This window comes from Ascaphus truei, chromosome 2 (assembly GCF_040206685.1).
Source record: "Ascaphus truei isolate aAscTru1 chromosome 2, aAscTru1.hap1, whole genome shotgun sequence".
Classification (NCBI taxonomy): domain Eukaryota; kingdom Metazoa; phylum Chordata; class Amphibia; order Anura; family Ascaphidae; genus Ascaphus; species Ascaphus truei.
In genome coordinates this window covers 384,867,426-384,890,731 of record NC_134484.1, presented here as the reverse complement: position 1 = coordinate 384,890,731, position 23,306 = coordinate 384,867,426, and the positions used below count along the sequence as shown (strand labels likewise).

Below are 23,306 nucleotides of genomic sequence, written 5' to 3'. Positions count from 1 at the left end.
CGGTATATTGACGATCTGATAATAATTTGGAAGGGTGATGAACACACACTGAATTCCTTCACAGACTATCTAAACACTAACGATTTAAACATTAAACTCACTTTTGAACATAACCTTAATCACATTCACTATTTGGATCTGGTCCTGTACATTGACAACAAGATGCAAATTCAATCAGACATTTACCGTAAGGAGAACTCCAGGAATACACTCCTATGTGCACAAAGTTGCCACCCAAAATCTCTAATTAGAAATATCCCTGGAGCTCAGTTTATGAGACTCAAAAGGCTGTGCTCTGACGATGAGGTCTTTCTGTCCCGATCACGAGAGATGTCAACAAGATTTCTCGCCAGGGGGTATTCCGCCAAAGATGTTGGTGCAGCATTTGACAAGGCAAATGTAACAGAACGAAAAAATCTAATCCGCAAAAGGAAAAAATCAGCTCCTAAGGAGAGGAGTGCCAATGCTTCTGGTGAAAGAAAAAGTCCTTATTTTATCACAACATTCAACCAACAGTCCAAACAAATCTGTGACATCTTTCACAAGCATTGGCACACTCTACTATTGGACAATGATATACGCTCAATTGTCCAAGGTGGACCCAGGTTCACCTATCGGAAGGCGAAGACACTGGCATCACACCTATCACCTAGCATGTTTGTTAGCAAGAGTGGTCCCTCCCATATCAGTAGTATCCCCAAGGGATTTTTCAAATGTGGTAATTGCACCATGTGCCAACACGCATCACCAACAAATAAGATCATGTGTAAATATAATTTACGTGAATATAAAATCAAGACCTTTCTAAATTGTAACACCAGTTATGTCATATATGTACTTAATTGCAAATGTGGATCAAGCTATGTAGGTCGTACAATTAGGCCATTAAAAACCAGAATGGCAGAACATGCCCGCTTAATCAGGAAAGGTGATCTTCTTCATCCCGTATCCAGACACTTTACGCAATGCCTCAAGGGAGGCATTAAGAATTTCACCTTCTCTGCTATTGAGCATATACACTGCCACCCCAGAGGTGGCAACAGAGAGAACACACTAAATCAGCGAGAGATGTTCTGGATATACACCCTCGACACCCTTCACCCACACGGCATTAATATTGACTGGGAGTTAAAACACTTTCTATAGCCGTGTGAGGTGGAGGGTGACCGGGAGTGTGTGTCCACATAACTGCAACCCAGCGTGTTACGAGTTAAACTATCACTATACCCTAATAATCAAATCTTGATACCTATTGCATTTCCAAAATATGTTAATGTGCATAAAACAGTATATATTGTTTGTATTACATTTTGTACTAATCCATATCCAAATATATTTAGGCAATATATCGTTTCTATTCACTTATGGCAATTCTACTTAGAAATATTGACCAACATTATTAATTTTTATCTAAGTTAGACTAGAACATAATTAAATAATACTCCACACCACCATAGTTGTGAAAATAATCATTTTAATATATATTGGTTATTGCTCTACATCCCATTGTATACCATTGATTTTATATATATATATTGTTTCGTTTGTTAAGTATGTATGTTTTAACCATGTATTTCCACACAGACCCATTTAATGGGTTAAACCCAAACATTGTTTCAATATCAACCTGATTGAGCTTTAAGAAACCTTCTGTCATCTGTTGACCAGCCAATCAGAATGGGTCTCCTCCTATTTAAGGGGTCTGTGTGTTAAGGGTAGTATACTCTTTGAAAAAGTCCCGACGAGGGACGAAACGCGTCAGAGTGACCCCTTCTGAGATGTACAGCATGTACCAATAAAGCTGTTTTAATCACAACCGTTCCTGAACCTGACTTTTTGCTGTGACCGCCTCTTCACCACTTCTACTTCTACTACTACAAGGCTGGTGCACGCAGGCACATCACCGCGAGATTCGCCCGTCTGAGGTCTGACGTCATCATTCCCTTCCCACCCACGTGGACACGCCGGAGCGCAGTGTTTGCAGTGTCGCAGAGACGCACTAGGATCAGCACTCCTCCATCAACAAGACACAGCGTGAGCGCGATTATCCAGCGGGATCCCACAATCATCTTGTGAAGCCGCCACGGAGGGAGGATACCCGGACTGCACGCGCAGGGATAGATCTGACGTCACCGACGGCACCCCAGCGGGTCACCCAGAGTTAATCACACGGAGATACCAGTGACACCAGGCGGGTAAGGGCAGCAGCTGTGGCACTAAGAGGTCTGCGAGTGGAGTGTCCCTGGATGCTTCATCCTTCGCACCCAGCCAGAGTCTGCACAACGGGCCCCCCGCCCAGGGTGAGTTCTTATACTGCATTTTATTTTACTAATTGATGCTCACGGTGATCTGCCATATATACTCTTTAGTGGACTGTCGGTTTACTCCCATTTTAAGTCATATCAGACTCTAGTAGCATCAGGTCCATTGGGCTCATTCCCCAAAATACCCTATTTATATTATGTCTATAGAATGAGCAGTGCATGAACGTTGCAATATTGTATTTTCTGAAAATGTAGGTAAGACTACAAGTTAGTATACAGGGTGACGGCCCTTAACCAGATTACTAGGTTAAAAAAAAACCACAATGCACACACAAGCGCACCACGGATTAGTTTAAAATATAACAATTTTAATAACTGGTCATAAGACCACAAAAAACAATAATTAAATGATAAATTACAGTAGAAAAAAACACAAATCAATAAACATTTAACTCCTACATGAAATACATGGTCACTCCCACATATAGGGATACTGAACCCATATAAACTTCTATGAAGCACAACACCAAAAAACACGAATGAAAATCAATGTTAATCAAACTAAATATTCATAATAGAAATTTCTATGGAGAACCCGATTGATAACCACGAGGGGAACTGGTACTAACCATTAGCGGTAGCGGGTGGTCGGTGTTGGCGCAAATTGTCCAGATAGCACCCACACACGACAGAGCTTCCCTCTGCTTGCGCTTCCTTGTTCTCCATTCCAGCCACTGGGTAAGTGCGCAGAGAAGCCCCTCATGACCTCTATGCGTTTCACAACAGCGTGCTTCATCAGGAGGTCACGATAGAGGCTGCTCATGCACATTAAGTATCAGCCACAGACAGTAAGGTAAGACCGCCAATCGGCTCTAACAACAACAGATTATGCTAATACATTAAGGCTATGGCCCCTCTGTCTGCGCTGCAGCACGTTTGATGTCATTGCGCTGGGGCGTGCTCCTCCCCTGGCCTCTTTGGAGCCCTTCCTCTTCAGGCGCCATATCTCCGCAGCCCCCGCGCACACCATGATGTTGTCCGCCAGCTAGGGTGACCAGATTTTCAAAAGTAAAACCGGGACACATCAAAAAAAGTATTTATAGCACAAATTACATCACTTAAACAGAAATATTATGATATTTGTCTAATAGTGTCACCATTTATGCTGTATTATTAATCTCTCTCTCCCCGCCACATCAGAACCTCTCTCCCCTTTTCCACAGTCTCACACTCCTCTCCCCCAGTCTCTCCCTCTCCCAGTATTTCTCACTAACCCTCCTGTCTCTCTATCCCTCCCCCACTCTCTCTTTCTCTCCACCTAGTGTATGTCTCTCTCACACACACCCTCCCCCCAGTGTCTCTCTCACACTCCCCCTCCCCCCAGTGACTCTCTCACACTCTCCCTCCCGCAGTGTCTCTCTCCCTCCACCCAGTATCTCTCAACTTCCCCCAAGGTGTCTTTCTCTCCCTCTCCCCCCAATATATCTCTCACCCCCATGTCACACTTTCACCCCCCTCCCCATGTGTCTCTCTCTCTCTCCAGTCAGTCTCTCCCTCCCTCCCAGTGTCTCTCTCTCTCCCTCCAGCCAGTGTCTCTCTCCCTCCCCCAGTGTCTCGCTCTCTCCCTCCCCCCAGTGTCTCTCTCACCTTCCCCAGAGTGTCTCCCCTTCCCCCAAGTGTCTTTCTCTCACCCTCCCCTCAATATGTCTCTCACCCCCATGTCACAGTTACACCCCCCTCCCATGTGTCTTTACCCCCCCGTCCCCCCAATATGTCTCTCACCCCCATGTTGCACTTTCATCCCCCTCCCCATGTGTCTTTCTCTCCCCCTCCCCCCAATATGTCTCTCACCCCCATGTCGCACTTTCACCCCCCCATCCCCATGTGTCTCTCTTTCACCCCATGTGTATATCTATCACCCCCCTCTCCATGTGTCTCTCTTTCACCCCCCTCTCCCCTCTCCATGTGTCTCTTTCACCCCCCCTCTCCCCTCTCTATGTCTATCTCTTTCACTCCCCTCTCCCCTCTTCATGACTCCCTCTTTCACCCCCCCTCTCACCTCTCCATGTCTCTCTCTTTCACCCCCCCTGTCACCTCTCCATGTCTCTCTCTTTCACCCCCCCGTCACCTCTCCATGTCTCTCTCTTTCACCCCCTTCTCACCTCTCCATGTCTCTCCTTCACACAAAAAGGAATGAAGATGGGGCACACGGATTTCCAAAATAAAGAGATTTATTAAAGAATATACAACCTTTCGACCCAATAGGAAGGAAGGAATAAATGCTGCACACCACAATATAACAAAAAGTGATACAGTTACCGGTGCTCCCATCAATGTACGATCGGCTGCATCCAATCCACGACATACAAAAAGGAATGAAGATGGGGCACACGGATTTCCAAAATAAAGAGATTTATTAAAGCATACACAACGTTTCGACCCAATAGGTCTTTGTCAAGTGCAAAAAGTGGCTTAATGAACAAAACACCAATGAACCTTTAAATAACACCCACAATTACCCACAATGCTTTCTGTTCTAATTATTTAGCTTAAACACATGTGGAGTAGCCTGCTTATCATTATGATGAGCAGGCTACTCCACATGTGTTTAAGCTAAATAATTAGAACAGAAAGCATTGTGGGTAATTGTGGGTGTTATTTAAAGGTTCATTGGTGTTTTGTTCATTAAGCCACTTTTTGCACTTGGTTTTAATATAATGTCATATTTAAAGTGCACTAGTGAAATACAGCTCAACCACGTTATAGCGCAATCCGCTACAACGCGGATCCACATATAACGCGGTTTGAGCGTGGCTCCCGATTTAAAAAACATCTCCAATTTTTTTTTTAGCGAAATGGCCGCCGCGCGAGGCCTTACCCGGAAACTGCAGCTTTCTTCTCTCTGCAGCTCTCTCCTCTCCCTGCTTCATCAGGCTGGCCACGTGCGTGGCGCACATCTCCAAGGTTTATTTTTTTTATAACATTCAATGCTTTATTGTTAACGGACACACACACACCTCCCCCCTACTCTAAAAATGTTAGTATCCCATAAGAAAAAATGGGGGCTAGATATGTGAGTATTAGATGAACCAAAGTCACTTAACCCTATTTACTTAATGAGGATATCGATTTTGTAGGTTGTGAAATGTTTTATTGGACCAAGCTGACCATTTTTCATGTGTGTTGTTGTACACAAGCTTTCATATGTCTTTTCTTTGAAGAGGTGATGAAGGACGAATTGTTTGACTTTGAATTGAAGATATCTCTGGCCCTGTAAATTGAAAGCAGTCATAAAATAAGAGAGCATCATAAATAAAAACGCTCCTGTCATTAAATACATAACATAAGAGAAATAAAAATTACACCAAGGAATGTTAATATCTTATTTGTAAGCTGACACATTCTGTTTTTCCTAGCACTTTTCAGGAGATTTGTTTATGTAAAATTAGCATAATAAAGAGACTGTGTCCTAATATCGGAATTTCTTTCAACCATACATATAAAATGCATAAAGTAGTCAAATTAAATGGAAATCCCTCAATGAGAAAAAAACTTGACAATAAAAAACATAACCTTGGTTTTATTTTTCAAAGCTCTTTTTATTCTCAACATACACAATATATTAGCTCTACACAGATAATGGTCAGTAAGCATAAATATAAACAAGATTCGAATATCAGCTGAAAAAGCAATTGTATTACATTTTGAAAATATTTTTAGGTTTGTTTATGATCAAAAATAACCGTCAGCATTGCTTGCAGATACCAGTGGTCAGCATGAAAGATTATTGATGGCCTGATTTGCCATATTCCAACAATTGTATAGAAAGAGATTGAGCTTTGGAATGTTACAAGGGAAAATCTGTTTTGTTTCTTGGACAAGTTCAGTGGTGACTGCTGAGGTGCAAACCACTGCATACTCTACCTTTTAATATTAAATATAGAATAAAATAAACAGGTCTAATGTTATCGCAAGGCCATGTGTGAAACTAGGCTTGCCCCTAACTCCAGCTGATAAAGACCATCTGTTTTTTTCCCCAGCCATTTACCTACAGAAACGTGATATTTGTATTGAGGGTTTCTGCATTTCAATTTTATAGCTTTGGAGTTTTCTTACAGCCACACATTCCTGTATAGTTTATTGTGTTCATCATCTATTGTGTTCAAAAAATAATGCGGAGAGCAAGCTAATAAGGAAGACATCACTTCACTAACTGCATAATTAGCTAGCGTTTTAGGGGGTAATTCTATATTGTCTGAAGTGGTAATTTGGGCGATTTTCGACTGAAAGTCCGAATTGATTTCAATGTTTTTTTTTTAGTTGAAGTTAACCCAATTGGCCACTTCGGCCAATATAAAAAAAACGCCCTTAGGGAGTTATTCATTATATTGTGAAAGCACAGGTTTGTGCCTCATTACTTAGAAGTTCTTATTGACTTTAAGGTGTTTCCTTGCAATAGTGCCCCAATTGGCAATATCACTGCTTAATGTATAACCCCTTAGTATATTGTATATGTAAGTGTACGTAATGCAGATACTTTCATTGTTTAATACTTTACATTTTCGTAATATTCATACCAAAATACAAAAAAGGGGTGACACAATTGTAGATCTTTTCAAAGCCAGTTTTTAAAACACTTATAAGACCAATTGAGGGAGGTTCTGATAATTTGCACAACCCTTTAGATTCTAAAATGTGTTGGGCAAGGAATCCCTGATTCCTTTTTTTTTAATTCCTGTTTAACTCCTTATGAAACTATTTATATAGAAATATATATTATATAAGTATATATAATATATATATATATATATATATATATATATATATATATATATATATATATATATATATATAATAAATAAAGAATATAACTTTCGAGCACTTTCACATGTCTTAAGACAGATCTGCAAACCTGCCTTTCAACCATTATCACCTAGCATACAGTGCTTCCACTGCAGCAAGGGATCTGGGAAATGACATGCAAATGAGCACACAATGTGTCACCTTTTGCCTGAAATCCATTTACATAGAACCCATATAAGCAAATGCTCTGCTGTTCACACAGCTTTTAAGCACAGCATATATATATATATATATATACACACTTATATATATATATATAGTTATATATATATATATATATATAGTTATATATATATATATATATATATATAGTTATATATATATATATATATATATATATATATATATATATATATATATATATATATATATATATATATATATATACACACAGTTATATATATATAACCCTAGACTAGCACAACTACCACTTAAATTAATAAAATAATAAATAATCAAACAAATTTAATATGTAGGAAAATATCAGATGAGACAAGGAAGTTACTGAGGAAATGACAAGAAATGAAACAATCCCAATATCCAAGAAGAAGAACTGAATATACTGTACAGAGCTGTGCAAGACGATCTGCAAGTGTATAACTGAGGATGTATGAACATGTTACTGTGATATGGTAAAGAAGACTATTAAAGATAACAAAAGTTTAAAGAAGACGAACCAGCAATTTATTACTGGGAAAAAGAAATCATCACACTCAAGCAAGATAATGGATCAACAATAAAAGACCCATCACAAAGAGAGTTGAGACTTCTACAAGAATTTGTACAAGAACACAGATAACTCAGAGTATAATCAAGCAGCTAAGGGGTCTATTCTAGTAGCTGCGCTAATCATGTAGAAAGAGCCCCATCTGCATGGATTAGCATGTTACTGTTCTCTAAAATTCTTTCTCGAATGTCCAAACGTGCGTGAAAGGCTTTTTTAGAAGCAATTTCATTCCAACTGCAAATCCGTGCAAAATATCTCGCAAATGTTGCAATTTCCAGTACGCCTTTTAAGTATAAAATGCAATTGCGCATGGAAAAATCTCATACATTTTATTTTCAAGGCTGGGGAGATTGCCTCAATAGATGCGAGATGCTTTGTTGGGCACGGATTACCTAATTCAATTTGTTAAATTACATTTCAAATCACTTTTGCTAGCTTTTCCCTGTACTTTCTCAACTAATTATGTACATTACTACCAACATTTTATGGGAAATAATGCCCTGACTGGAGGAGTAGAAGGGCCAGTGCAAAGCTGATCTTCTAGGTACTACGGTTGAAAATCTCTCTTCTCCACGTTGCTCCAATACATTTTCTGATTTCATCCTCACATCTTACTTTTGGTCATTGTCTTTTATTTTTTCATGGAATTCACTAGAATACCAATATTGTTTCAACTATGTTAACTTCTTCTTGCGATATGTCCGACACACTGCCATTTTAATGTCTTCACCCATGTGATGAGGTCAAAGACTTTTGTTTTGTTTCAAACCAACTCATTATTTTTCCTGTCTCTTCAGGTAATATCCAACATACATCCCCACCTTGGCCGGCAAGTAAGAATGAAGATAGGATGGAGTGCATTTGGAAGAAATAAGACAATCTTTCAAGGAAACCTTCCTCTCAATCAGAATATTATCGATCATGTGTAATCTGCCTGTGCTCACATATGAATGAAAAAGTTCTACCCAAAATGCAAAGATAATTCAACTTCAGATGAATAAATGAAGGACGTAGAGATGTAGAGTACGCTGGGTATAACCCAAAGAGATGGAAAAATGAATGGCTTCACAAGCACATTTTTCAAATTGCAGTGGGACAAACATATCGCAAGAAGAAATTAGGGTACAGAGAAAATGGCACTCGGCTGAATGCTGAGGGGTACCAAAAGGAAAGACAACAACCAAACGTAAGATGGGAGAATAACATTCAAAAACATGTTGAAGCAAAATGGAGAAAAGAGGCCTAGAAGATAGTTTAGGGGCCCTCAATCACCAGTGGATCGATAAAGGCTGAAAATAATTTTATGTATATATATATATATATATATATATATATATATATATATATATATATATATATATAACACACACAAATAGTAGCGCTTTAGAATATGAAAAAATAAATAATAGTGCAATGTTAAAATAATAACTAAATAAATTAGTTGTGATAACAAATAATCCCTACTAAATAAATAATAAATAACCACTGTGATAAATGAAAAGACTGAGGTCTTAAATCCAAAAGGATAAAATCCTAATAGTTCCACTCAGTGAACTTCAAGAGAGGTGAAAATTGCAGCAAACAGATCCTTGGAGTACTTTGCAGCTTCAAAGAAAGTGGTATAGCCACCCACTGTAGAATCTAAGAAAAAAAAACTAAAAGAAGCGCAGGCTCCATAGCATATAACTGTGTAAAATTGATGCACATTTATTAAAACAAGCAGTCTTAAGGAATTGCACTTACATGATAATAAAAGAACACATTCATGGGAGAGAAATCTCTAAAGGGAGTCATCAGCAGGGGCAAAGGAGTCCCAAATATACAGGGTGCACCTGATCAAATGGTATCCGCATGCAGCTCCTGTCACGAGCTGGCGTCACCCCTCAGCGTCACGCAATGCCTCTGTGTTTTCCTATAGCTTCTATCAGTTGTTGGCAAGGAAGGAATCAGCTGGCTGGACTGCTGAGTGAGTGGATAGACCAGGGACACCTCATGCAAACACCCGTGCGTGATGATGCCAGCTCGGGACTCCTCTACCCGCGCTGATGACTCCCTTTAGATATTTCTCTCCCATAAATGTGTTCTTTTATTATCCTGTAAGTGCAATTGCTTGTGACTGCTTGTTTTAATTAATGTGCATCAATTTTACACAGCTATATGCTATGGAGCCTGCGCTTCTCTTTGTTTCTTGTTCTAATATATATATATATATATATATATATATATATATATATATATATATATATATACACTGTATATATATTCTGCATTATCAGTGGGTGCAATAACATGTGCTACATATACCTATACAAATAACATATATATATATAGTGTGTGTGTGTATATATTGTATATACTGTATGTGTATATATATATATATATATATATATATATATATATATATATATATATATATATAAACATGTGTGTGTATATATGTATATATGAATATATATAAGTGTGTGTATATATATATATATATATATATATATATAAAAGCAAAAAATTGTAGCGCCAAAAAACAGTACCGTTATATATTTTATGATAAGTGAACTATAGTTCCATCAATTAAATGGAATGTGTATATAATACTAAAAGTGCATAAAGTGATATAATACAAAATTTGACAACATGTAATTATTGACAATACTACCTAATGAGCTAAACTAAAACACACCCAAATTGATATGCATAAAAGTGCAAAAAGTGCTGAAGAAAAAGAAAGAAAAATATATAAAAAGTCCAACCAGTCCTTCAATAGTTAGTCCATAATGGAAGGTGTTTGATGTAGATAAAGGGGTCTTCGGCTGCTCTCACACGGGGTTAACCACCTCCACAGATATCTAAAAACAGAAAGAGAGAGCGCACGCCCCATAGCATAACACTGTATGTTTATTGTAAAAAAGGGGAGGAGGGTGGAGGGTGGGGGGGATTGGAAACGCACTCACAGGATTAAAATATATAAAAGGCAGTTTGTGAATTCATATCACCACCATCCGGTTCTGTATACAGGAAAACGTCTCTGTGGACTCCTCCAGGACTGCCAAACGTAATCACAACGAACCAGGTACCAGAGGCTCCGTTTGCCGTCTGTATGCTGTCCAGAAATCAGCTCTCCACTTCCAATGGCCGCTTGTAGCATTCCCACGCTAGGTTTGGCCTCGTGCGCGTGCGCAGCGTCGTCGTGACGTAATTGCGCTGTCAGTTTCCCTGACGCGTTTCGTCACCAACGGGCGACTTTCTCAAAGGGCTGATGATGTATGGAATTAAGTCCTGCCCTCTTATAGCCAGTCCATTGCTAGGCAACCCGTAACAGGTTAATTATTTAACCTATCTCCTGCTAAAAAGCTGGTATTGATTAAGGCACCAATTACATACACAACTAGCTATATAAAGGCAGAATAAGGACTAATACAAAGGGGGAATGGACATAGAATGCATGAAGGATCTCAAAAACAAAAACAAAATTCTTGTAAATAGATGATTATGCTAAAAGCTCAAAATGAAATGTAAATACATATAACACATTTATACCTACAATTCATTAATATCAATAATTCATTAAATTACAATGTATAACTTATAAATTGATATCTATTTGATTTCCTAATTGGAAGACCAGCATAAAAGGTCAATTATATATAGAGAATGTTTATACTCCCAATTATTATCAATTGTTCTATTATACATTGTATTACAGAATATATATATATTATTAAAAAGACATTACATGAAATTAAAAAATGAAAATAGGTATATAATGACAAATATCAATTGCAAATGGAACAGGATTACCCATGAATCCTGATTCAGTTCTCAATTATATATGTGTATGCTAAAATATAATGATTTAAATGGCATAATCTCATACTGTATATTGAGCTATTGAAGATTCAACATAGTTTAACCGGAACAGAAAGCTATACTAATATATTTAGTTCGTATTCTTTACTAATTTAATATATTTCTATATATATATTGAACCTCAGATAAGCTAAAAAGCTACGTCATATTCCTAGGGGGCTTTTTATGCTACCCTGATGTGGTGTCCTGGATTGGCCACATAACACATCTCAAACAATATATATAAAGTGATTGTTTAAATATACACTATACTTATTTCTATACAGATAAAAATAATATAATATAATAATAAAAAATATAATTAAAAATTATTTATAAAGAACAAATCATATAAAAAATATATTCAAAATGTACATATATATATATCCATACAGTCATCCATCATTCAAGTATGTCATCCATCATCCAGTATATATATACTCGAGAAGGAGAGAGGAAGAGTTCAAGGATATGTTGAATGATGGATGACTGTAGTCATTTATTACCACAATGTGTGTATATATACCGTGATATTAAATGAGTAGGACTAGTATTAACCTATTGTGGACACTTCTTTTGAATTAGTTAAGCTGTGTACTCCTTCAATAAAAAATTGATACGGAATGAATAATGTGGATGGGATGGGAAAATGGGGGGGGGGGGGGGGGGAAACTGCTTGGGATGTAGGAGTGTAGGAAAAAAAGGACCGAGGGAAGAGAGCTGATGGCTGGGTTCCCTAGATTAGAGCGACGAGAATCCAAGGGGTCAGGAGATCAGACAAGTGTACTAGCATCCAGACACTCATTGAGTCCTCCAGGGGTGAGGGTCCCTAACTGGTGGATCCAATAAGTCTCCTGTCTGCACAAAATCTTATAACGATCGCCTCCCAGAGCACAGGGTGAGATAAATTCCAGGCCCATTATTGTCATACATTTTGGGTCCAGATTATGTATAGCTTTATAGTGTCGGGAAATACTATTGACAATTAATCCCTTTATGACACTCCTTCTGTGCTCTAGGAAACGGGTGCAGAGGGATCTAGTGGTGCGTCCAATATAGCGTAGTCCGCAACCACACTGGATACAGTAAACCACAAAAGAACTAAATTTTGTATTATATCACTTTATGCACTTTTAGTATTATATACACATTCTATTTAATTGATGGGATTATAGTTCACTTATCATAAAATATACAACGGTACTGTTTTTTGGCGCTACAATTTTTTGCTTTTGTATACGTGTCTTAGACACAAACCGTTTAGTGGCAGCCTAAATAGCACGTTTCATTTAGATTATATTAATTTAGAGAGTTCATTTGAATTTCATTTAAGTCCAGCATCTAGGACTATAGTTATAATCATGATGCAAACTGCGAAAGAGAGGAATATGAGACGTAGTGGCTTAGTCTCATTTCCAGAGGTAACAAATGATATGATTGTAGATAATGATATTGATATAAAGGAGAATTTTTATAAATTAGAAAAACTCATGAAGGATGAGATGCGCCACTGGTGGGACGCATGTTCCCTTCTGGACTATATAGATAGGAAAATCATTCCCAGAGGACTTAGAATAACAAAAGCTCCCACTTTTGAGACTAATATGGAATTCACTAAGGAATGGAACGACACTATGGATAAATGCTCCTTCTCTTTAATGAGACTCTTGATACAATTTAGAGATACCAAAGTGAAGGAACTTGAACTAGAAATTGATAGTATCCAAGAGGTTCTGAAACCATTCGCAGACACGAGGGATTTCAAAGAGTTCAATGAATCAGGAGAAACTGCTCCAGAGATATTGATTTTGTCCAGCAGTCAGAACAACTCAGCCTAAAATTCAAACAAAAGGGTTATGATAACCAATTAATTAATGAATCCTTTAAGAAAGTCAGTTCATTTGATAGATCCACCATGTTACAGACATCAAAAAATAGGCAGGTCACATCGCGTCTGGATTATAACTCACCAGTGATTGTAGACAAAACTGCAAAATCTAGTCTAAGATTTATTACCACCTACAATCAGTCTCATAAAGCTATTCAAAAAATTGTGCGCAATCACTGGGGAGTTCTCAGATGTGATCCTCATTTGAAGGGCATTCTTCCGGATCGGGCATCAATTGTCTACAGATAGGCCAGAAGTATGAAGAGTATTATAGCTCCAACTAAATTGAAATCAGAAAATATCTCCAATAGATTAGCTCTTAATGGCCTCAAAGGAAATCATAAATGTGGACGAGGTAGATGCATTACCTGTAGACATTTGAAGGTCCGGTCCGATTTTAGTTCTCCTAATAGAGTTAATATCTATCAGGTTAGAAATTATATAAACTGTCTTAGTTCTTTTGTGGTTTACTGTATCCAGTGTGGTTGCGGACTACGCTATATTGGACGCACCACTAGATCCCTCTGCATCCGTTTCCTAGAGCACAGAAGGAGTGTCATAAAGGGATTAATTGTCAATAGTATTTCCCGACACTATAAAGCTATACATAATCAGGACCCAAAATGTATGACAATAATGGGCCTGGAATTTATCTCACCCTGTGCTCTGGGAGGCGATCGTTATAAGATTTTGTGCAGACAGGAGACTTATTGGATCCACCAGTTAGGGACCCTCACCCCTGGAGGACTCAATGAGTGTCTGGATGCTAGTACACTTGTCTGATCTCCTGACCCCTTGGATTCTCGTCGCTCTAATCTACACTGGCGACACACTTTATTCGAGCTCGGCTAGTCCCACGAATTCGGGTATACCCGGGTGTATTGAGGTTTGTGACTGTTTTCTGCCCGAGTGCATTGAGGTATTTTCCAAGCAGGGATTGAAGCATTTTATTCCCGCTGGCTGCAATACTGCACAGTATATATATATATACTGCATTACAATTCATGAATTTATGCCATCTGGTAGACACGCGAAGCATTGCAGCCTATTAAATCCTAATCATTATCATTTAACAGATCAGCCGCCCGTCAGCCAGGCATGAACCCAGGCTGGGAAGGCAAACGCAACGGGGCTTGTCAGAGGTGAGGAGCGGCGCATTCCAGGTATCTGCCAGGTACATACTGGGTATTTGCTCGAATAAAGTGTGTCGGTGCAGTAGGGAACCCAGCCATCAGCTCTCTTCCCTCGGTCCTTTTTTTCCTACACTCCTACATCCCAAGCAGTTTTTTCCCCTCTCCCCCCCCCCCCAATTTTCCCATCCCATCCACATTATTCATTCCGTATCAATTTTTTATTGAAGGAGTACACAGCTTAACTAATTCAAAAGAAGTGTCCACAATAGGTTAATACTAGTCCTACTCATTTAATATCACGGTATATATACACAAACATTGTGGTAATAAATGACTACAGTCATCCATCATTCAACATATCCTTGAACTCTTCCTCTCTCCTTCTCGAGTATATATATATATATATATATAGTATATATATATACTCGAGAAGGAGAGAGGAAGAGTTCAAGGATATGTTGAATGATGGATGACTGTATGGATATTTATATATGTACATTTTGAATATATTTTTTATATGATTTGTTCTTTATAAATAATTTTTAATTATATTTTTTATTATTATTTTATATTATTTTTATCTGCATAGAAATAAGTATAGTGTATATTTAAACAATCACTTTATATATATTGTTTGAGATGTGTTATGTGGCCAATCCAGGACACCACATCAGGGTAGCATAAAAAGCCCCCTAGGAATATGACGTAGCTTTTTAGCTTATCTGCCGTTCAATATATATATAGAAATATATTAAATTAGTAAAGAATACGAACTAAATATATTAGTATAGCTTTCTGTTCCGGTCAAACTATGTTGAATCTTCAATAGCTCAATATATGAGATTATGCGATTTAAATCATTATATTTTAGCATACACATATATAATTGAGAACTGAATCGGGATTCATGGGTAATCCTGTTCCATTTGCAATTTATATTTGTCATTATATACCTATTTTCATTTTTTAATTTCATGTAATGTCTTTTTAATAATATATATATATTCTGTAATACAATGTATAATAGAACAATTGATAATAATTGGGAGTATAAACATTCCCTATATATAATTGACCTTTTATGCTGGTCTTCCAATTAGGAAATCAAATAGATATCAATTTATAAGTTATACATTGTAATTTAATGAATTTTTGATATTAATGAATTGTAGGTATAAATGTGTTATATGTATTTACATTTCATTTTGAGCTTTTAGCATAATCATCTATTTACAAGAATTTTGTTTTTGTTTTTGAGATCCTTCATGCATTCTATGTCCATTCCCCCTTTGTATTAGTCCTTATTCTGCCTTTATATAGCTAGTTGTGTATGTAATTGGTGCCTTAATCAATACCAGCTTTTTAGCAGGAGATAGGTTAAATAATTACCCTGTTACGGGTTGGCTAGCAATGGTCTGGCTATAAGAGGGCAGGACTTGATTCCATACATCATCAGCCCTTTGAGAAAGTCGCCCGTTGGTGACGAAACGCGTCAGGGAAACTGACAGCGCAATTACGTCACGACGACGCTGCACACGCGCACGAGGCCAAACCTAGCGTGGGAATACTACAAGCGGCCATTGGAAGTGGAGAGCTGATTTCTGGACAGCATACAGATGGCAAACGGAGCCCCTGGTACCTGATTCGTGGTGATTACGTTTGGCAGTCCTGGAGGAGTCCACAGAGACGTTTTCCTGTATACAGAACCGGATGGTGGTGATATGAATTCACAAACTGCCTTTTATATATTTTAATCCTGTGAGTGCATTTCCAATCCCCCCCACCCTCCTCCCCTTTTTTACAATAAACATACAGTGTTATGCTATGGGGCGTGCGCTCTCTCTCTTTTTCTGTTTTTATATATATATATATATATATATATATATATATATATATATATATATATAATAGTGACATAGTCACAGAATATTAGGCAGCTGTCTGTCCATGCAAAAAAAGGGGGAAATTATCCATTCCACAGTTTCACATTTGCTGAGACTGTGGGATGGAAACTCCAGGCCAGAGTTTACAGTCGTTCTGGTTTTCACTCATCTGCTCTCCTTATTGAGGAAGAGGAATATACAGTATATGTACTGCAGTTAGTTTGGCTGCTTCAGTCTCTCTCTTAGAGCCTGGACGCTGCTCCCCAGGATCCAGTTTGGGGTAGACGGCCCCACGTGTTGCAACACCTGAGGATCTATTGGGACTCTGTCTCCATCTGACAGTTAAGGACTCAATGCTATATCTGTGTGTTATTTAAAGTTGGTAACTGGCTTACCCAGCCAACATTGCAGATATGGATATGCATGTGAGTTAGACACCTGACAGGAGTAGATGTTTGTTTTTATGATTCTGCTTATTCTTAAAGTGACAATATTTAAAAATGTTTTGTGTCTCAAATGGAGAAATAAACCGCTGAAGGTTAAGGCCCGAGTACCTTACGTGTTTGTCCCCCTTTTCTACAAATCAACCCCTGGAAGACTGTTTGTGAAGAGCCTGGGCAGACAGCAGCGCTACATAAAGGGAGCCAGTTGTCACAATATGTAACTATATTTAACCCTAATTATGAGCCCTGGCACATTAGAGGACCTTGTGATTACTCTACCAGGAAAGTCATGGGCACTTGCTCCTTTTCTAGAGGGTAATTGGGCTGCCTGCTCCCTCCGTTCATTTCTGGGATCGAGGGCCTGGTCGCATAATGTTTTCATTCCTGGAGCGATCACATGACCTAAAATTGCCAGAGGTCTGAGGGCACTCTGGGGCCGTAGATTCCTCAGCACTCTAAAGATTAATACATTAGAAATACTTTCATTAAATGCCCCAGTTGAATTGTATGTAATTCATATTTATAGATATTATTTATAAATATTATTTCAATGCCATTCCACTGGGTTCTTTATTTTTTTTTACAATGATCACATTCACCTATTCCTATCATAATCCAAAATAAGAACTGGTAAACTTTAAGCAAAACAAAAACACAAACAAAAAAACGAAGGGCTAGTGATCATCTGTAGATAAAACTCATACTGTCGGGTTAAAGATTGTCTCCTTATTAGACTCTGTGAAAAGGAAATATAGGATGGGAGAGATTAAACCTTAAACATGTATTGTTTTATGTTTTTCTTATTCTTTAAGCATTGCATGTTGTATTACTCAGCAGTGGTTAATACCTGTGTAGAAAATTATTAGCTGGGACCTAAATAATAGCACAAACTACATCAATTTGGCACCCAGGATAATTCTGTTTATGCTCACATGGAGAAAAATTACCCATTTTACCAAATTTGTTTTCATCGATTCCCCTCGGTTTTTATACATTATGCAACCGAATATAACCCTGATCAGGAAATACTAAATGATAAGAAATCAGTCCTGCACACAGTACAAATGTGATTACGCTTTACTAGGAATTAGTTGAATTTGTTGTGCCAGCATAACAACTGCTATTGTTGCAAAACACTGACAAAAGTACAGAAAACTGAATGGATTAAAGTGTCATAGGTCATACAGGATTTACTAAGCCTTGCTGAGTCGTAGGCACCTTACAACCCATGCAAGTGAATGGGAATGGGCCTAACGATCCCTAAGGGATTAGAACCATTTAGTAAATATGGTCGGATGTGCCCAGACTCATGGTACAATAATGGGCATTTCTGTATTTTAACTAGAGATGGGCACATTTTTTTTTTTTACAAATTTGGATCCGTCTCGAATCAGGCAGTTTCTTTTGATCTGCTGATTTCTCTCCGCAGAGTTTTTCTTTCAGTGGCAATCCGCAGACAGATTCAGAATCCGTAGCGAGAAAAAGATGGGAGAGAGATCTGTGATATGCTAATGACTATGCAAATTACATTTAAATAAGTCTTGTCTCACAGTTTCTAAAATAATTTCCATAACAACTATATAGAGTTCATAATAAGCCTAAGGCACCAACCTAATGACTGGAATGGTGTCAGACCCAACAAGACTAGAACCCATAACCACTGCTTTCTAGGCCACAGCTCTAGCAGTGTGAGCTAAACCAGCTGACAAGGAGGATTCAGTTCACATCCTACTTTAGAGCTGCTCGCTGCTCATACATGTAGCTAATCTAGCTATTAATATATCACACAGGTATCTCAGGTGTGCTCCACAAGGAACATTAAGCTGTCAATCAGGAAGCGCAAGTGGTCTGCTTTTAAAGAAAGCAAGGGGGAGAGAGATACTACAGGTATATGCACTCATTGTTATACTACATGACGGATATGCACACAAATTGCTATGGTATAACAGAACAGGGATATAAATATTCACTGTTCATCTGCCACATGCATACTGAATTTAAATACTTTATTTTACAATAAATACAAATGTACAAACTGCAGGAATCTTTGCCACTCGCTTCCCACAGCACACAAAGTGTTATTGGATTGACAAGTCTAAGGCATCTTAGGAATGGGGTATGGTCTCAGACCCAAAAGGACCAGAAGTTGAACCCACACAACATCTGTTATTCAAAACAACAGCTCTAGTCGTGTGAGCTAAACCAGCTGATGGGTTTGCAGTACAAAATGTCTGCTAAAAGTATACTTCCAAAGGATATCTACTGTATTTTGTTGATTGTACTTGAAAGCACTTCAAGAACAAAGTAATAATATGTACTGAGAGCTATGAGTTCTGAGGCCTGGTGACATTAAATAAAAGTTGAACAGAACATGGACCCTCACAGCACTGGGTTAGAAGGAAATGGGTGCCAGCTCCACTGCTCTAGGGATTACACAGTTATAACTACGGTTTGATAAGCAAGGACTATTATTATTTGTAGATGAACATTATTGGTACTATCTGGATGTTATACATTTTCATCTTATTAGACCAGATGTGTGAAATCTCATTTATATAGATTGTACATGAGGCATTAAAGCTCTTCACTGTATGTATTTATCTATTTAAGCGGATAGGGTATCTTTCAGGGTGACCACCTCTGAAGAAGCCAACAAGTGATTGAATGCATTTTTATTTTTCAGTCTGCATTATCAAATAAGCTCTGAATAAGGATTTTTTTTGTACTGCAAATATAAATATACAGGCTTTGTTCATTGCTTATCATTTTGCTTAAATTACCACTAAGTACTAGGTCTCACCTAGAATCAGTAAACATTGTGGTTTGATCACCCTCAGATCTTGTTCTTTTTATAATTATGTTCTTTTAAGTTTGCATCTACGTTGACTTAGTTACGTTAAAACATCACAGATACAGTGTATTACATTAAAGTATCCTCTATTTTGCAGCTCTTTGGAGGTCTTTTATCACTGTTTTAATTAGATAGTTACATAGTAGATGAGGTTGAAAAAAGACGTACGGCCGTCAAGTTCAACCTATGCCAAATTTAGACAATAGTTTATTTTTCCTATATTTGTGCTTACAGTATACTATATATTGATCCAGATGAAGCTCAACCTGTGAGAACCCCTTATAGCCTCACCCCCTCCCAACAGATGAAGGCAAAAAAAAAAAACCCCAGTGAAATCTATGATATCTCATAAGGGGGAAAATAAATTCCTTCGTGACCCCAAATATTGGCAATCAGATTAATTCCTCGATCAACATTCTTCCCATGTTTACTTATTTGATATATCCCTGTATACCTTCCCTTTCTAAAAAAAGATGTTCAGCTTTTTTGTGAAGATATCTATTGTATCTGCTATCACAGTCTCCATAGGTAATGAATCCCACATTTTACCTGCCCTTACTGTAAAGAACCCTTTCCTTTGTTGCGGGTGAATTATTTTCCCCTCCAACCTTAAGGTATGACCCTTGGGATGAATAGTTTTTTTGAAAGCTCCTTGTATTGTTATATTTGCTTTGTGTTTAATGCTTCTTTTTCTCTATTTTAGTTGGTCTATCAGTGGTTGCCACAAATATGGGTTTTAATGTTGCATTTTAATATTTGTTTGTAATTAAAAGATGTGTGTTTTTAAATTGACCATTTTCTTTTGATTATCTGTATAAATGGCCACACTTTTCATTATATAAACTTTGTTTAATTTCCATTTTATAACTTTAATATTTGAAACTATTTGAGACATTGGAATGCCCCATAGACCTTTTTGGGCAATTGTACCTTTAACTTGATCATGATGGGGCAGCCCATCTTGTTAAGGACTGGTGTATATATACTTGGGAACTATGGGAGTAGGACAGAACCCCTACGGTAGCTGAAAAACGAGCAAAACTCATTGGTAATTGGCACTTAGAGGCTACCGTACTTCCAGCCAACCCAAACAGCTGCCCCAGGGCTCTGCAACTTCAATGCAACTTCAATGCAAAAGTGAAGAACCAGGGAAGCCATGTGCATTGCATTTGGAGATGAGGAGATGTGTGCCATAAATTACTCACTGTCTGATACCAGCAGGGGAAGTGTGAGTTTGTGTCCTTTCCCCTCTGTTTTGTGTGTCTTTTTAGTAAAACATATTACACTGTTGTTTTGCTTTCCTTCGCATGAGTCTTGCTGCGGAAGAGATTTTACCTTATACCCTGTGCATTTCCCCATGGAGGAATTTGATGCAGGAATTTGATGTGTGAGATCATTGTCAATCTTGGTTTTCCATTTTACTTGCACAGGTTTTATTTACTTATCAATATTATATCACCATCCAGTTTGCACCGTGTACTTTTTGTTTGTATTTGCCTCTTATCTAATGTAAACACATCTAGTTTCTCTAGCCTCTCCTCATAAATCAGATTAACCATCCCCTTTATTAATTTCGGGGCTCTTCTCTGCACTTTTTCTGGTTCCATAATGTATTTTCTAGGTAGTCGTGCCCAAAACTGTACTTCATATTCAAGGTGTGGTCTTACTAATGCTTTATAAAGGGGCATAATTATGTTTACTTCTCTTCCATCCATTGCCCGTTTAATGCAACATAAGATCGTGTTTGCCTTGGCAGCTACTGCATGATATTGGGCACTATTGCTAAACCTGCTGTCTACAAGCAATCCTAAAACCTTCCCCAACAAGGATTATCCTAATTTATCCCCAGTTCATTTGTAAATTGCCTGTTTATTCTTGTTTCCCAAATGCATAATCTTACATTTATCTGTATTAAACTTCATCTGCCATTTACATGCTCAAGTTTCCAGTCTATTAAAGTCCCTCTGGAGAGAAATTACATCCTGCTCTGATTCTACTACCTTATACAATTTAGTGTGACCAGGAAAAATGCAAACTTTGCTCTCTATGCAAACCTCAAGGTCATTAATAAACAAGTTAAAAAGGAGGGGTTCCAATACCGTTCAATGAGGTACTCCACTCACAACATTAGCCCAACCTGAAAATGTTCCATTTACAACAACACTCTGTTGTCTATCCTTCAACCAGTTTTCAATCCAGGTGCAAATATTTTTAACGAGTCCAATTTGCTTTATTTTGTACACTAACCTCTTGTGTGGAACCGCATCAAAAGCCTTTACAAAATCTTAGTAGACCACATCAACTGCATTACCCTGGTCTAAATTCCTACTTACCTCCTCAAAGAACCAAATAAGCTGCATATATTATTACTGAGTCCAATTTGTTTTATTTTGTACACCAACCTCTTGTGTGGAATCATATCAAAAGCCTTTGCAAAATCTAAGTAGACCACATCAACTGCATTACCCTGATCTAAATTCCTACTTACCTCCTCAAAGAAACAAATAAGGTTAGTTTGGCATGACCTATTCTTCATAAATCCATGCTGACTATTACTAATATTTTTTTTTTCAATTAGGGATTTTTTAATATTTGCCCGTATTAAACGTTTAAGTAGCTTCCCCACTATTGATATTAAGCTTACAGGTCTGTTATTCCCCGGTTGTGATCTATCTCCCGTTTTAAATATAGGCACCACGTCTGCTTAACGTCAATCTTGTGGTACTGAGCCTGTGGAAATTGAGTCCTTGAATATTAAATGTAATAGTTTGGCTATTACTGAACTTAGCTCTTTAAAGCTTCGACCAAGTAATATCCTACATGTGTGTTTTTTTTTAAATTAAATCAGTTCTGTACTATGAAAAAATACTTGTAGCATTTTTTATCAACTATAAATGACATTTTTAATGTATTATAGTGTAACAAGTATTTTTTTTCTATAGCCACCATTTGCAAAGTCACATCCCCTTCTTCTTCTGAAACACCCATTTTTGAGCCCTGCCCCCTCTCTAGCAGTGCACCAATTGCATCTAGTGACTTGTGGAAGTTGAAGGGGAGCGCTTCTCAATCAGTGGTAATATGTAAATGAAAAGACACAATATAATGCAACAATGTTTCTAAAGAAATATCTCCAATTTCTGTAGACTTCTATAAATTCAGAATTCACATTTTCTCTGAAAACATCAAGCATGTAACCCAAACTCAGGTGGGCAGTGGTAGTGGGATGTGGTATGTAGATCCAACCTCTCTCTATACTCTGTGGTCTTGGGGATAAAATCACTTGCTGTGACTGGATGTCACTCACATTCACAGTCACATTTTAAGTCAGTATATATATTTTTCATTTGATATATTATCACTTATTATAATCTCCTTTAGAGCGCTGTTATAAGGTTCTTTTCACTGTATCTA

General features: G+C 37.7%; 1 protein-coding gene across 3 annotated transcripts in view; it reads left to right on the top strand.

Annotated features, from left to right (window-relative positions):
- HDAC9 (histone deacetylase 9) overlaps window positions 1-23,306 on the top strand; it is an 869,204-nt gene that overhangs the window by 80,805 nt on the left and 765,093 nt on the right. For all 3 annotated transcript variants that reach the window (XM_075587185.1, XM_075587187.1, XM_075587186.1), the window contains exon 2: window positions 8,652-9,040. The gene's annotated coding sequence lies outside the window, so the exon portion shown is untranslated. The remainder of the gene's footprint in view (window positions 1-8,651; window positions 9,041-23,306) is intronic.